The sequence below is a fragment of the Crocuta crocuta genome, unplaced genomic scaffold, assembly GCF_008692635.1.
Source record: "Crocuta crocuta isolate KB4526 unplaced genomic scaffold, BGI_CrCroc_1.0 scaffold154, whole genome shotgun sequence".
Lineage (NCBI taxonomy): Eukaryota > Metazoa > Chordata > Mammalia > Carnivora > Hyaenidae > Crocuta > Crocuta crocuta.
This window is the reverse complement of record NW_027530545.1, coordinates 13,572,886-13,590,773: the sequence shown is the minus strand read 5'-3', so window position 1 is coordinate 13,590,773 and position 17,888 is coordinate 13,572,886. Positions and strand designations below refer to the sequence as shown.

The 17,888-nt window shown below is 35.6% G+C and overlaps 1 protein-coding gene across 1 annotated transcript in view; it reads right to left on the bottom strand.

The window, feature by feature from the left end:
• The window catches only part of LRP1B (LDL receptor related protein 1B), a 1,854,983-nt gene that overhangs the window by 1,000,350 nt on the left and 836,745 nt on the right, over nt 1-17,888 (bottom strand). The window lies entirely within an intron of this gene.

Genomic DNA, 17,888 nt, shown 5'->3' with positions numbered 1-17,888 from the left:
ATTTTATTCACATGCTCCTAGGTTATATGTTTCTCCCTAAGAGGAAATTAGAACTTTATTAACTCATTGGAAATACCAAAAAATGTAGGCACTTTCTAAATACATAAGTTTTCTAAGACAATATATTAGAAAATGGGGTAATCTTTAATAATTTTAGTAATCAAATCACTCCTGGAATCTGGCTTATAAAAATGCCTTTTAAGCAACAACCATAATCACAGTAATGAGAAAAAAATATCATTTCCTTATGTAGTACATTAAAAAAGTATTTCACTCAGTTTTTCTACTTGGAGATTGAAAAGCTGATGCAGCTACTTACCATGTCAGCCAGTCCCTCTTGTCAGCAGGACGTATGCTTGACATATTTAGAATGGTGATAATTTGTGTCATATCATTCATCCTCTCACCCCTGTTTCCTTGGCCTAGTAAAATGCAGTGTGAGCTGGCTTGCAGAGATTAGGCTGCTGTTTATGACTACTAATGTGATTTCTTCAGAATTCCTTGCTTAGTTCTAAACTACAGTCCTAACTTCAAATTTTCAGTGTGTTCTCATATATAAAGATACAACATTAAGGCAATTTTTTAGTTATTATTTTTGGTTCTACTTTTGTTATTGTGGTATGCATTTACATACAATAAAATTAATTCCTTTCATGTACAGTTCTGTGAGTTTTGAAAAACACATACAGTGGGGCGCCTGGGTGGCTTAGTTGTTTAAGCGTCCGACTTTAGCTTAGGTCATGATCTCTCGGTTCGTGGGTTCGAGCCCCGCATCGGGCTCTGTGCTGACTGCCAGCTCAGAGCCTGGAGCCTGTTTCAGCATCTGTCACTACCTCTCTCTCTGACCCTCCCCTGCTCACGCTGTCTCTCTCTCTCTCTCTCCTAGAAATAAATAAAACATTAAAAAAAATTAAAAAAAGAAAAAGAAAAACACATATAGTTGTGTGACCAATACCACCATCGAGAGAGAGAACAGGATCATTATCCCAAAATATTTTCCTCTACCTCTACTATATTTTCTATAGTCAGCTCATTTTCCCACTGCAAGATTTGATAATCACTGGTTTGTTTTCTGTCTCAATGGTTCTGCCATTTACAGCAGATTATGTAAATAGAGTCATCCAGCCTATAACATCTTTAGTTAGCATAATGTATTTGAGACTCATCCATGTTACCTTATCAGTAGTTCACTCCTTTATACTGCTGAGTAGTATTCTATTGTATGAATGTATCTCAGTTCATCTACCCATTTCATAAATGACACACATTTACGTTGCTTCTGGTATTGAATAAAATTGCTATAAACATTTGCATACAGTTTCATTTAATACAGGGTTTCATTTCATTTGAGTAAATCAGATTGCTGGTTTATATGGTAAAAAGGTGTTTTGCTTGGTAAGAAACTATCTACATGTACCCTCAATGTATGTAGGACCTCCGTCATTTTTGATAGTTGTATATTATTCCATTTATGGATAATTAATAATTTACTGAGGCAATTACCTGCTGAAACACATCTAGTTTTTATGGTAAACATAGCTATCTGTTTAAAACATATTTTTACTCTCTTCTATACTGCTGAGATATTTCTACAAAGTTGTTACCCAGCCAGAGTAACCTTTGCTTGTCTTTCATGTGATTTGGACCTTATAACTAGATCTCACTGGAACATTTGTGGGCATGAACTGTATTACTTCTCTACCAGGAAGATTAAGAGTGCATGTCTTCCCTCACATACATTCTTCTATTCTCTTATTTACTTTCTGGAAAAGGGATTTTATTGTCCTGCTTTTCATGCTGTTTTCTAATATATTTCTGCATCTACACCAGGAATACAACTTTGAGATATGCTGCCTCACATGCTTTGAAATGTATACACAAAAGCTAACCCAGAGTAACAATAACAACCCGAGAGTGTACCGTACCAGTGCTAAGAGATTTTCCCATTTTATGTTATGTCTGCAAACCAAGGGTTTACATAAAACAGGAGGTCCAAAAAACCCAATTCATTGATGAATACTAGATATAGAACTGCTTATTTTGGATCTCCAAATAAAATAATTTCTAACCATTTACCAATATTAGGTTCTGATTTCTTAAGAAACTCTTCATTATAAATGGCAGTCAGAGTTCTGAAATTCAATATGCAAAAGTTTTAAAGTTTTTATTACATAGAAAATTAAACTCTAGTTACCAAGGAGCAATCAAATGAGAAGATATTAATTTATTTTATGTTATGAAAAGACAGACTTGGTTTCAATATCCATTGACAAAATGATCTAAATAATAAACCTACAATCTGCAGGGTTTGTACAAGAAAGGAAAAGTTTACCTCAGTTTTGTCAATAAGAGGATACAAGAAGATAAAGCAACATATGCTTCTGTGGGGTTTTCTTCTCAGAACAAATTATATGAGGATAATGACATTAGTAACTTCATAGGGATGGTGTGAAGTTTAAACACTGTGATTCAATAGAAGCACTTAGTGTCTGATACATTGTAAATACCCGTTACAGGTTGGCAGTTATATTAATTGCCATTATAATCATCAGCAACATCTCCACCAATAAAATCCAGGAATTTTCAGTACCATCTTTTATTTATGTAGAAGAATAGACTGGAGACACATGGTATCCTGAAATGTGGTTTAGTCTTACAGGTGGGAAACATAGATCTATTTGTGACATCTTTCACCAGATGTTTAACTACTGACAAGATTCTTAACCTTTCTGAGTGATAGCTTCCAATCTAGCAAATGTCTGATAAGATTTTAGGAATACTAAAAGACAGAGTAAATGTAAAAATGGTCTACAATTCATAGAGTATCATATAAATGGAGAGATTTGGACCTGTATAAAAATAAGGGAGAAAGGGGTGCCTGGGTGGCTTAGTCGGTTAAGTGTCCGACTTTCGCTTAGCTCATGATCTCGCAGTTTGTGGGTTCGAGCCCCACGTCGGGCTCTGTGCTGACTGCCAGCTCAGAGCCTGGAGCCTATTTCGGAGTCTGTGTCTCCCTCTCTCTCTGACCCTCCCCTGCTCACGCTGTCTCTCTCTTTCTCCTAGAAATGAATAAAAATATATATATATACATATATATTTAAAAAATAAAAAAAAATAAGGGAGAGAAAACTGAGAGTGGTAAGTGCATTAGATTGGTGAAGCCAAGCTATTCTGTGGTTTATACATCATGTTTTGGTGTTTTGCATTTGATTTTATAGTAAGGATGGCATGCTAGATTTGTTAATAATAAGCTAACCACCATTGGGCCTTTCGTGGTTCAACATATTTAATTATAACCACAGAAATCTTTGAGAAAAAAATTAAGCAAATTTACCACAAAGCCAGAGAAAAAAATACATTTACCAAGTAGAAAATGCAGATATCTAGTAATGTGGTTTTTCATTCTAGGGGTAGAAGAATAAAAAAAAAAAAATCAATATACTGTGAAAAGACAATATACATATAAATTATCTAAGTGTATTACACACTTATACAAGACACATATAATAAGATGGAGGTGGTAGGAGCAATATAGTTACAAGAGGTGAGGCAGCACAAGTAAGGACACATCCTTTGTACAGGGAATTCTTAACTGCTAGCAATTTCTGCATGCTTAGTAGGTAAAAAGCACTTGTGGCTAAATCTTTTTAGAAAGTAAAGATAGAGGTCATATTTAAAGGGCAAACATTGTTCTCTTAAATCTTTATACTAGTCCCAGACCATAGGAGATACCAATAGGGAAAGTTCAGCACTATGCGAAGGAACAAAGTNTACAGGGAATTCTTAACTGCTAGCAATTTCTGCATGCTTAGTAGGTAAAAAGCACTTGTGGCTAAATCTTTTTAGAAAGTAAAGATAGAGGTCATATTTAAAGGGCAAACATTGTTCTCTTAAATCTTTATACTAGTCCCAGACCATAGGAGATACCAATAGCTTTGGGAAAGTTCAGCACTATGCGAAGGAACAAAGGAAAATGAAACACAATGCCTGGCACATATCAGGTCAAAGAGTTCTCTTTATGCTAAACACCTCAATTAAGGGCACCCATTCACCTTTGCACTTTGCAAAATTCTTAATGAAATGAAAATGATAAGAAACAGAAAAAGTCGCAAGAAGAAAGAGAATAAGAAAGAAGAAGACTGAAACACAGGATGTCAACAAAACTTTAGAGGCAAAGAAGCAATGAATGAGTGTTCATGGATTTAGCCCTTTCTAGTACTAAGGAAGTAAAATGTTCTAAGCAAAGAACTGAAGAAGATGAGAGGGATGATGATCAAGGCTCCCACATTCTAAACATATAGATTGCGTACTGCACAGCTCCAGGGGGCACTACTAAAATAAACTTTGATCTGTATGGAATTCAAGTTGTGCATACAGAAGCCTTCAGAAGACAGCCAAAACACAAGTGCACACAACACCAAAATGCTGGAAAGGCTCTAAAACTGAATACACTTATAGCCCCCAAAGGAGCGGGAATAAATAAGGTGGGATGGGGATGTAAAGAGACTTGATTGAAAGGAAAAGCTAAACCTTCTATATATTCTCTTCTAATCCTTGCAGGAGAACAAGGTTTTTGTCTAAAGAGATTGAATTAGACTAATTCTTACCTGGAGAAAAATAGGCACAGTATTAAAAACAGGAGTAATACACTTATAAGGTGAACAGATGAAAAATAATGGGGTACAATTGTTTTCATCCACATCACTCATAGGGCAGAAGTCACAAACCAAGAAAACCATAGGCAATCACACCCACTAGAAGTGTAGAACTGTAACTCGGAAGAAAGTAGTACACTGGACCCATCATCCACTCCAGAGTGTTCATACAGAGAATCTGCCCAGGAAGAATGGCAGGCTTAAGGAACAAAGAGTTGTGTTAATCTTCCCAAGGGAACTGGCTTTAGTTGGAACAGAGTAGAGGGAAGTTCAAGCCTGAAGGTGGTTTGGAAAACAATGGAGATTTGGGTGGCAATTAATTAAAATAAATATGGTGGCTCCATAGGAACAACAAACTAAAACATAGGCCAGCTAGAACTGGGGGAAAACGATGACCGAGAAGAATCTTCTGGAGTTGGAACAAAGTTCAAAGTCTATTTCTGAAAAGTGAACAAAATTTTATTGAGTAAAACTGTGGAGCATTCTGTGCCAAAATGGCTTTAAAAAATAAAAACAATAATAAGCTGATAATTAGTGAATGCTAATTGTTGGGCGTGATACCAACAGAGGTACAGAGCTTAATAGATCAGGTAAAACTGCCATCCCAGGATAACTGCACATTTGACCAGGGCTCTTCCCCATGAAAGATGACATCAGAGACTGTACACTGTCGGGCAAATAAACTGAAATAATCATGGTAATAAAAATTAAACGTGCGAAACAAACAAAACCCACTAATCACTACAGTTAGGGACAGATTAGAATAGTGTTCAGAGTTGTTAAAGTACATTAACTACAATTTCCAGTTTTCAATCAAAATATTGTAAGACATGCAAAAAACAGGGACCTATGGCCCACACACAAGGAAAAACAAACAAACAAGTAATAGAATTTGCCTTTAAGAGAGCCCAAATGTGAAAGTAAGCAGATAAAAATTTCTCTTTTAGGTTTGTTTATTTAGAGAGAGACAGAGACACATGAGTGAGGGAGGAATGGGGAGGAGGGGAAGAGAATCCTAAGCAGGCTCCATGCTGTTAGCACAGAGCCTGAAGCAGGGTATGAACTCATGAAACCATGAGCGGGTGACCCAAGCGGAAAATAAGAGTTGGACTCTTAAGCGACTGAGCCACCCAGGCACCCTGGCAGACAAAGATTTTGAAGCAACTACTGTAAATATTGATAATATTCCTGGATATACAACCAAAATACTGTAAATATACTACATTGATAGCACAGGTGTCAAAAGGAAAAATAAGATAAATGGGCTTCATCAAAATTAAAGACTTTTGTATATCAAAGAAGATTATCAGTATGAAAAGGCGACTTGTGAGAATGGGAGAAAACACATGTAAATATTTTTTAAATTATATACCTGATAAGGGATTAATATCCATAAGTTATAAAGACTTCTACAACTCAACAGCAAAAAACAAACAAACAAAACAAAAACAAAAAAAACCCAACCCAATTAAAAAATGGGTAAAGAAATTGAATAGATATTTCTCCAAAGAAAATAAATTGCCAGTAGTCACAAGAAAAGATGTTCAAAATCACTAATCATTAGAGAAATGCACAAAACCACAATGAAATACAACTTCATATCCATTAGAATGGCTGTTATTTAAAAACAAAAAGCTAATAGAAAATAAGAAGTGTTGGCAAGGATGTGGAAAAATTGGAATTCTTGCATATCACTGTTAGGAATGTAAAATGGTGCAGTCACCATGGAAAACAGTATGGTGGTTCCTTAGAACGTTAAACATTGAATTATCATACAATCTGCAATTCTATTCCTGGATATACACCCAAAATTACTGACAGCAGGTATTTGAACATCTATTTGTACACCCATGTGTATGGTAGTATTGTTCGGAATAACAAGATAAAAGCAACAGAAATGTACATCACCATTGCATGATAATGAATAAATAAACCAAATGTGATATGTACATAAAATAGAGTATTATGCAGCCTTAAAAAGGAAGGACATTCTGGCACATGCTCCAACATGGATAAACCTTAAAGATATAAGACACTTGACGAAATAAGCCAGTCACAAAAAGATAAATGTGTTCTGATACCACTTACATGAGGTACTTAGAGTGGTGAAATTCATAGAGACAGAGTAGGATGGTAACTGCCAGGTGTTGGGGGAGAGGATGGGGACTTATTAATTTGTATGGCATTTCAAGCTTGGAGAATTGAAAAACTTGGGACATGGATAGTGGCGATGTTGGCACAATTTTAATGTACTCAATTCCACTGAACTAAACACTAAAAAATAGTTAAAATACTAAGTTAGATGTCAAGTGTATGTTACCACAATAAAAAAATGCCAAAAACGTAGGCTTGGACAATGTCTTATTAAAAAAGAAAAACTCAAAAATAAAACAAAAGAAAACAACAAACATATAAATGGAAAAACAGAATTTATTATAATGAACCAAATGAGAAAATCCTGATTTGAAACTAAAAATAGCCAAAATAAAATTAAAAATTACTAGCACTGTTTCATAAAACATTTGAGATAGCTGAAGAATAACTAGTTAATGTGACTATACATCAGAAGAATGGCAAAAATATATTTCTATACTTTTTGTATAAAAATATATATTTCTAGGGATGTCTGGGTGGCTCAGTTGGTTAAGGTTAAGCATCCAGCTTTAGCTCAGGACATGATCTCACAGTTTGTGGATTCAAACCCCGTATCAGGCTCTATGTTGATAGCTCAGAGCCTGGAGCTTGCTTCAGATTCTGTGTCTCACTCTGTCTCTCCCTCTCCCCCACTAACACTCTGTCTCTCCCAAAAATAAGTAAACATTTAAATTTTTTTTTAAAAAAACATAAATATATATATATATTTCTATACAATATATATAATATTTCTATACACTACCAATGAACAATCTGAAAGGGAAAGAGTGAAATTAAGAGCAACTTCATTTAAAAAAGAAAAAAAAATTCATTTAAAATATCACCAAACAATAAAATGCTTAGGAATGGATTAAAAAAAAATTGTAAGACTTAAATAATATTTACATAAATTAAAGAATATTTAACCAATAGAATGATACATTCATGGATTAGAAGACTTAACACTGTTAAGATATCAATACTTTCAAATTGATCTACAGATTCCAAGAAGTCCCTGATCTAAGTTGCCTTCTTTTTTCATAAATTGACAAGATGATATAAAACTTATATGGAAAAGCAAGAGACACAGAATAGCCAGAATAAAACTCAGAACAAAAGACAAAGTTGGAGGAATGATACTTGCCCATTCACAACTTACTACAAAGCTGTAATAATCAAGGGAATGTGGTACTGGTATGAAAATAGAAGTACAGCTCAAAAGAATAGAATTGAGAGTCCAGAAATAAACTCTCACAGCTATGTTCAATAGACTTTTAATAAGGTTCCAAAATACTCAATGGGGAAGGTATAATATTTTGCTTTTGCGTTTGTTTTGTTTTGTTTTTCTTCAGTAAATTGTTCTAAGCCAACTGAAATTCACATGCAACAAGAAAAAGTAAAGTTGAATTCTTGCCTTACACAACATCCAAAAATTAACCTAAAGTGGATTATAGGTCTAAATATAAGACCTAAAATGATAAAACTCATAGAAGAAAACATAGGAGTAAATCTTTAAGTCTTTGGGTTAAGCAAAGTCTTGCTAGATAGAGCATCAAAAGCACAAGTAACAAAGGGAAAAACAGATAAAGTGTGCTCAACATAACTAAAATATTATATGCTTCAAAGAATAGGATTGGGAAAGTGAAAATATAACCCACAGAAAGGGAGAAACAATTGCAAATAAAACTCTGTAAGATCAAGCATGCAACTCTTGTTAATACCACAGTACATGGGATCAAGCCACATATCAGTCTCTGCTCCGACATTGTGGATCCTGCTTGGTATTTTCTCTCCCTCTCTCTCTGCCCCTCTCACACTCTCTTTTTTGTGCACATGCATGCTTTGTCTCTCTCCCAAAATAAATAAACTATAAAGAAAGACCTGTAAGAGATTTGTATTGAGATAGATAATTCATAATTTAATAATTCTTATAAATAACTCCTATAATTAAATATTAGGCAAATAACCTAATATAAAAACAGGGAAAGGATATGATTCCACATGTCTCCAAAGTTGTTATACAAATGGCCAATAAACTCATAAATAGATATTCATCTGTATTCATTAGGCTGATACAAATTAAGGTGTAATGAAAAGACTTCATACTTATAAGGATGGTTACAATCATAACAACAGACAATAACAAGTGTCAGTGAGGATACAGGGAAATTAGAACCGTCCTTATACTCCTGGTGGGAATATAAATAATCTAGCCATTTTTAAAATGATTTTGGCAGTTTCTCAAAAAAATTATACACTGAATTACCATATGTTCCAGCAATTTGCTCCTATACATAATACCCAGGACAAAGTAGAACATCTAAAAAGTTGTACATAAAAATTCATAGCAACATAATTTATAATAGCCAAAACCATGGAAACAGCTCAAATGTCTTTCAATGGATGAATAGGTAAATAAAACACAATATTATGCAACAATAAAAAGGATGAGATCTTGCCATTTATGACAATATGAATGGATCTAAAGGATATTTCACTAAATGAAATAAGTCAGACTGAAAACACATATGATTTCACTCATGTGAAAGCTAGAAAACAAATGAATAATTAAAAAACAGAATCAGGTCTATAAATACAGAGAACAAATTGATGGTTGTGAGAGGGATGGGGAGTAGGGGGCAGGACAAAATGGGTGAAAGGAAGTGGGAGATACAGACTTCTGATTACGAAATGAGTACTCATAGGAATAAAAGAAACTGCATAGGGAATACAATCAATGATATTTTAATAGCACTGTATGGTGGCAAATGGCAAGGACACTTGTGGGGACCATAGCATGTTTAGAGTTGCTGAATCACTCTATTGTGTACCTGAAGCAAGCTTAATTATTAATGAACTATGGGTAATAACACTGTACCAGGTATACCAAGATAATCAAATCAAGTGTCATCCTCGGTTGATGGTCTACTGGAGATACGATCAAATGATAGACTGATAAATATAAAATTGTGCTGTAAAAATCACAGCTGAGAGAGAGTGCCAGGAGAGGATTAAATAAGGGCTCGGACACAATTAGGGATATCACTGAAGATTTCCTGAAGAAGGCAATACAAGTTGAAACCTGGTTTATCAGGGTAAATGTAATGTAGAGCAAATTATCTAGGGAACTTGTTAAAATGTAGTGTAGTTGTGATTCAGAATATCTGGGGTGATGCCTGAGATTCGGCATTCTAACAAGCTCTCTGGAGAGGTCCATGCTGATAATTCATGTACTACACTTTGAGTAGCTTTGATTTTTGGAGAGGAGGGATGGTAGTATACATTGTTTCTTACAAAAACAAAATTGGTGAAGATAACATTAATGTCTCAAGGCAAGCCAGACATTATACCAATTGAAAACTATAGTTTCCACTAGCAATTCATGTTTCTTTTGTGGATGTAAGCTCACAAACCTTGGGATCCTGTCTCTTTCATTACAGTAGATGGGGGCTCCTCCAGAGTTTAGCAGCAAGAACCCAGGTAAGCATGTATAAATTCTTTTAGATGAAAAAAAAAACCACGAGTGTGGTCAATTTTAGAATTAAAAAAATAGGAATCAGTGTTATCTTTTAATACCTCATGTTACTTTTTTAAAATTGTGAATCCAATATCTATACATACATGGGCCCCGAACTACACTGCCTTTCCCCAAAGTGACCACAGAGCCCCAGGAGAACAGGCTTGATGAAATGAGAGCAAACTTCCCAGCTTCAATTTGGCTTGTTACTTAGTTTCATGTAAATGTGGAAGACACAGATTAAATGGCATGAAAGGATTTGCTCACACTTTGTGGTTTTGAATAGGCCTTTTAATGTCACTAACATTTCCCTCTGCAAACATAGCCATATGTGCATATTATATACATAATATAAATTATATTAAGAATAAGGGTGCCTATAGCATAGTATCAACAGTAGCAAAGTATGGAAAGAGTCCAAATATCCATCGATAGATGAATGGATAAGAAAGATGTGGTATATGGAGTATTACTTGGCACTCAAAAAAAAATAAATAAATAAAACCTTGCAACTATTGTGGATGGAACTAGAGGGTATCATGCTAAGTGAAATTAGTCAGAGAAAGACAAATATCATAGGACTTAACTCATATGAGGAATTTAAGATATAAAATAAATGAATGTAAATAGGAAGGAAAGAAAAATATAAAAATAGGGAGACAAAAACATGAGACTCTTAAATATGGAGAACAAACAGAGGGTTGCCTGCAGAGGGGTTGTGGGCTGGGGGATGGGCTAAATGGGTAAGGGACATTAAGGAAATCTACTCTTAAAAGCATCATTGTACTATATGCTAATTTGGATGTAAATATTAAAAAATAATTTAAAGAAGAAAACAAAAGAATAGGGGAGCCTGGGGCACTTGAGTGGCTCAAACAGTTGGCTGTCGGATTTCAGGTCAGGTCATGATCTCGAGGTGCGTGGGTTTGAGCCCCGCATTGGGTTATTGGCTGAACATTTACTTGGAGCCTGGAGCCTGCTTCAGAGTCTGTGTCTCCTTCTCTCCTGCCCCTCCTCTACTTGCACTCTGTCTCACCCTGTCTCTCAAAAATAAATAAATGTAATAAAAAATTAAAAAAAAAAGAAAAGAATAGGGGTGCCTGAGTAGCTCAGTTAAGCGTCTAATTCTTGTTTTCAGCTGGGGTCATGATCTTGAGGTTTGTGAGTTCCAGCACTGTATTGGGCTCTGAGCTGGGGGTATGGAGCCTGCTTGGATTTCTCTCTCTTCCCCTCTCCCTGCCCCTCCCTTGCTCGCTCTCTTTCTCAAAATAAGTAAACTTTTAAAAAAAATTAAAAAAGATGTGCCTGGGTGGCTCAGTCGGTTAAGAATCTGACTTCAGCCTGGGTCATGATCTCATGGGTCCATGACTTCAAGCCATGCATTGGGCACTGTGCTGAAAGCTCAGAGCCTGGAGCCTGCTTCAGATTCTGTGTCTCCCTCTTTTTCTCTGCATCTACCCCACTCACACTCTGTCTCTCAAAAATGAATAAATGTTATAGAAAATTTTTAAAAATTAAAAAATAAAAGAAAAAAAGAACATGATCTCTCATATAATGATAATTTTTCTGTTTGAGATCTGGTGTCTTCCTCTCTCTGCCCCTCCCCCACTCATGCTCTGCCCCCCCAAAAATAAACATTAAAAACTTAAAAACAAATAAATAAAAAGCTTACCAGAAACAATGAAGTTATTGATAAACAAAGATTTTTTAAATTAACTTTTCATTTAGAATAAAAAGAGCTTGATACCAGCCTGTTTCAAGTCCCAAGAGTAAAAATATTGAACATGATTCACTAAGAATAACTGCTACCTGAAATGCACTGTGTTTTTGTACATTCCTAAACTTTCTAAATTTTTGTAATAGCATTTTATATTTTATAACAGTAAAAAAGTGAATGCTATTAAGAATACAAAATGATGAAGGTGTTTCTAACATTTACAATAATACTAGAGTTAAAAAGAACAGTGATTTTCATTATAGGCATTATAAAGTGATCAGCTGATTAGAGAGTGCCACATAAAGACCCAGCCCATATTTGTATGCGGCCCTTAAAATGGCAGTGAACAGCATTTTTGTTCTCTCTTGCTGATTTATATTTTCATGAATTTACCTGATCATATCATAATGTAATTCAGTTCAATTTTATTATTCAATATTCACATTCAAGATACCAATGTCTAGACAGGCCTTATCAAGTGGTGTTTGCTTTTCCAAATTCATATTCCTAAATTTTAGAAGTATATTTCTTTTATAAATCAAGTTTTTTACTTTAATTTACCCTAAGCCTTATTTTCATCCACACAGAATGTTCTAGCTTTCTTTTCTGACAGCAAAGGGTACTTTGATTGATAGAATTCAATTGCTGGGTTGAAATAATGCAGCTTGCTTTTATCTTACATTAGTACGTCCTTTTATTAGTTTTACCTATTACATGAGAAAGAATGTGACAAAAATGTAATGATTTTAGGTATTCCACCTGGGCCCATAACTCTGTCTACATGATAATTTTTTTATGTTTTTTATTTATTTCTGAGAGAGAAAGAGAGAGAGAGAGAGAGAGAGCAAGCATGAAGAGGGGAGGGTCAAAAAGAGAGGGACTTACATACAGAATCTGAAACAGGTTCCAGGCTCTGAGCTAGCTATCAGCACAGAACCAAACGCAGGGATCGAACCCATAAAGCATGAGATCATGACCTGAGCCAAAGTCGGATGCTTACCTGACTGAGCCAGCCAGACACCCTACATGATAGAATATGGAGTTTGCAGGAAGCGAATCTGAGAACTCTGGATAAGAGTTACAATGCAGACATGGATAAAATTATCAAATAAGTTCAGTGTAAGCAGACTACTCACTAATTCTAGATAAGATAGCTACACCAGGAAGGCATGCATTTGACCACACATACTTAATAAAGATTTAAAATACGTTAATATTTTTATTTATAAAATGTTTTTAAAACTTGATAAAGCTATAGGATTTCAGGAAGTTTTTACAAATAGTAGAAAGTGAAATACTGTCATGCCAGTTATCTAGAACCCAACCAGTAAATTTAGGTACCAGAACTCTGTGCACATTCCTACTTTTCACTCGAACACAATGCTAAACTCTGAAACAAAAACAAGGGGTTAACAAGGTATTTTTGTATAGTATGTAAAAGCATAATCTTTGGTGAAAAACAGAATGGTTCACCTACACAGTTTGCTATTCACTCGCTATGTTAGCTACCCTGAAGAGTTGTTTTGACCTAATTCTTGGGTTTCTAATCATTGATGTGATCATAAGAATATTAATTCACATGCTTTTCAGGAAAAAAATGAACATAGTGTTAGCAAAGTACCAAGTATGTTCTAACTCTTGTAAATAATATTTGCTTTCTAAAAAATGTACCTTGCTACATTTGTAGGATTTTAAAAAGGTATATTAAAACATCTGTACAATTTTCTTGAGTCTTTGCAATTATCAAGTGATATTTGTTCATCATCTTGATGTGCAAGGATCTGGAGCGAAATACATTATAGAATATGGTGGTGGTTAAGAAGTTAGAAATCAGAGCTGAAGGACACCTGGGTGGCTTGGTGGCTGAGCATCTGAATTCCTCTCAGGTCATGATCTCATGGTTCACAGGTTGGAGCCCCACATCTGGGTCTGTCCTGATGGCTTAGAGCCTGGAGCCTGCTTCATGGATTGCATCTCCCTGTTCATTTGTTCTTTCTCTCTCCCTTCCTTCCCCTCTCTCAAAAATACCAACATTAAAAAATTACTAAAAAAAAGAAATCAGAGTTGAGACATCCTATGACTTCTACTTATTAGTTGGATAATCTTTTAAAAGTACCTATTTGAAACTGCTGGGAGCCGCACTGCCCTCGTTGGATGACAGTCACAGCGAGGAAATGGCAGCATTTGCACAGCTCCTACCATGAGAAACAAAAACTGGTATCTCCTTCTGCTATTACTGGCTCATCTTGGAAATGAGGCTGCTGCTATTGACCAGGCCTCACAATATTCCAGATCAGACCCATATTCCCCACACAGATTGCTCATAAGGAAAGGCATGTCCCTGCCTTTCCCAAAGAGATTTCAGATGAAAACATTGTGGATGATTGTTAAAAGGCTCTTCCTAAGGGCCTTGCAGATCCAAAACTGACATAACAAAGGGGGCTTGAGTCTAGCCCTGAGACAAAGAGCCTAATTTAGAGTTAAGGGCAGATATCCACCCCCACCCAATTGTTTCTGCTTAGAGCACTAGCTGCCTCCCTGCCCCAGGCATTTGTTATCAAGTATTTGGAGTGACTTATTCTGGCCTTGAATATGCTGATTGCTCCCTGTGAAGGAACCTATTGAGGAACCTCTTCTTTTGTGATTATGGGAGCAGAGGTGTCTCCTGAAAGACCTGTTTGACCCCTGCTCACAGAGAAGTAACCTCACCCTTTTAGGCTAAAAACATTGTCTGATATGCTGCATCTAAATCACCTATCTCACTATTGATAAAGGTTATGCAGAAGTCTTCTACAAATCTATGTTCTGGGAAATTCTTACATATAAAAGAAATTTGTTAACAGAAATCATTGTCTAAGGCAAATGCCACTTCTGTGCTGGCTCCCAAACACTTATAAAATAAAGTTGAGCCCCAGTCAGGGTAGAGATGCCTGCCTGGTGACCAGAAAGACTCTCGGGCCTCTTTCACCCCTCCCTCGAGGACACCATCCATCTTTCAGGGACCCCTGGACCCAGGCCAGAGCCGGTCTCCGACGTGAAACCATTCCCCACCCTCCCAAAGGAACAACAGAACTATCATTTTTATGTCTCATGGGATTACTGGAGGATTAAATGGCAGAACAGATATAAACTATATGCACAATTCTTAGGATATGTAAAGCTAGTCAATATTATAAATAAAACACTCGTCTTCAACTGTTCAGGACAAATGGGATCTATATTTTGCAAACCAAATCTGGAGAAAAGATAACCCATAGGATTCAATAGGATGAAAAGAGAAAGGAATGATAATAGCCTAGCTCATAATTTTTTTAAAAATCAATTATAATAAAACTTCAATGAGCAAGATATTTTTCTATTCCTTGATGGGTCTCCAAGGGTTTTATATATATACACAGTTACATAATTTTCTCTGTCTTCTAAGAGTTTTCAATGTGAAAGAGGATATAATTATATTAAATGATTAATCAAGCATTATTACATAATTGTCAAGTGGACAGTGGTAGTAGAAGTGCTACAGAAGTTCAGAGGAAGGAAAGAACACCATGGTCCACAGTAACTTGAGAACATTGCATGAATGTTCTTTATGATTATTTAAGTATTCATGTTTGGGGAAGATTCAAAGACATAAGCAAAGTATAGGAGTAAAAGGCATAAAATATGTTTAAATAATGATTAGTTCAAATATCTAACAGGTTTATTTTTAAGTCATTAGAAATAAAATTTAAAGGAACTGGGGCCAAACACCATAGTATAGTATTTAATGTATGATCATTGTTGGTTTAAATTACCTGTCTCTTCGCTAGACTGTTAAGGCACTGAAAACAGATTCTGCCTTTCACCTCATTATCCAGATGCCAAGCAAAGTGCATGTCTTCTTTAACCATGCAGTGTTCATTTATTCCTCTTTATCCACAAGATATCTGTAATAATGGCATTGAAGAACCAAACCAGCACCATGACAGGCTTCAGAAGGCCCCATAAATTAAAAGGCCCAAGTTTCTGAGGCAAGACTCAGCTGACTTAAGCAACAGCCCTTCCCCCTGCACGAACCAATCACCGGAGGACGGGAAAGTACCTGACGTTCCCGCCACTTTTCTGGCCTGCTTAGTTTTAAATCCACCAATCCCGCCGCGCCGCATCAACGTCTGCTGTCACCCTGTCCTATCACATTGCAGTCTCTGCCCATCACCGCTTTCCCGCCTTGACTGTGATAAAAACCCTACTCCTCCATTGTTCGGGGTTCTCAGCACTGATACACTGGGTTGGTGAGGTCTGGGAGTCCGAGCTTAAGCCCGGAATAACGCCCTTTGTTTTTGCATACGAGACTTGGACTCCTTGGTGGTCTTGGGATTTTGGGGAGATCGCGATCTGGGCATAACAGCATGTTCAGACTCGAGGGATAAAGACAATTAAATAAGTAATTACAAAACCAAATGGCATATGTTATGATAGGGGAAATACAGGGTTCAGTGGGAAAAAATATATATCAGTGGTGTTTTGAAAGATTTACTGAAGTAAATTACATTTAAATTGAATCATACATGCTACACAGAAGTTTATCAGGTAGAGTCAGGGGAAAGAGTGCTCTCTTCAGGGGAAAGAGTGCTCTATAAAGAGAAACAGGAATTGAAAAAGTTTCAGAAGTGAGAAAGGACATAGTGTAATCAGGAAACTAAGGAAGTCTGAGTTGACAAAAACATAGATTTTTTTAGAGAAAAAAAAAACTAGACAAGCTTGTAAACTATGTTAAAGAGGTTAGAAAATATCTTAAGTGTAATAAAGAACCATTGAAGGATTTGGAAGGTGACATGACTTATTAGAGGTTTAGGGAAAATGAGAATGGGGAAAGAGCATAGCCTAAGAAAAACACATTTCAAATAAAAAGAACGACCCCTTCTTACATGACAGAAAAAAAATACATAAGTATAATTTCAGGCATTTTTATTGGTTTCGATAATGCTAAATTACTGAAGCTTTCGCTGTTTGACTTTTATTTTTCTCTTGGATGGAGTAGACAAGGTCATATGCTGACAATTAAGGAGGAGGTGGCACAGTCAGGGATTTACAAAGAAAAAGGTTAGATATAACCTTTGTAGAGAACACAAATAATAGCTGAGTCAGAAAACATTAAAGAATTTCTTTGAGGTTGGAAAATAAAAACAGAGATTGGTCCTTATTGTATGACTGTTTTCAGTATGATTTCACACAGTATGTTTTTTGTTTGTTTTGTTTCTTTTTCTTCAGCGGTGCAATAGAAAAGCAAGAAGTAGCACACAGATGGATTAATCAAGGCTGGGAAACTCAATTGTTTGAATGAATAAATTAATGAATGAAACCATAAACTCCATTAGGGACTGGGCTTAGTGAACAATAACCTGATCTGTAGGAAAAGAGGCACAACTAAAAACATTTACAATAACTTCGATAAAGCTATAGTTTAGAAAGATTTGTCCACTGGCAATGTGACAAAATGATGGGAAGAACATGTAGAGTGTACATGGGTTAGTTAGGTGGTTTGGAATTGTTGTGATGTTAGTGATAGGAAGAGAAAGTTACACATAGTTTTCTGAGATATGTATCATCATGGATTTAATTTTGTCAAGTTGTTTATCTGCACCTTTGAAATGTTCATTTTTTTAAAAAGTCTCCTTAATAGAACTGTTTTGTGTGATTTTTCACATGTTAAACCAACCTTGTTATTCCAGGATAAACTGTTATTTAATGCTTTATCCATAATGTATGTTGAAGGATTTTTGTATCTATGTTCATAAGGACAATTTTTTGTCCTTTTTTTCATAATGCAAGACCAATTTATTTCCATGTACAACAATGAAGATTGAGATACTAGATAAAAAGGAAAGCA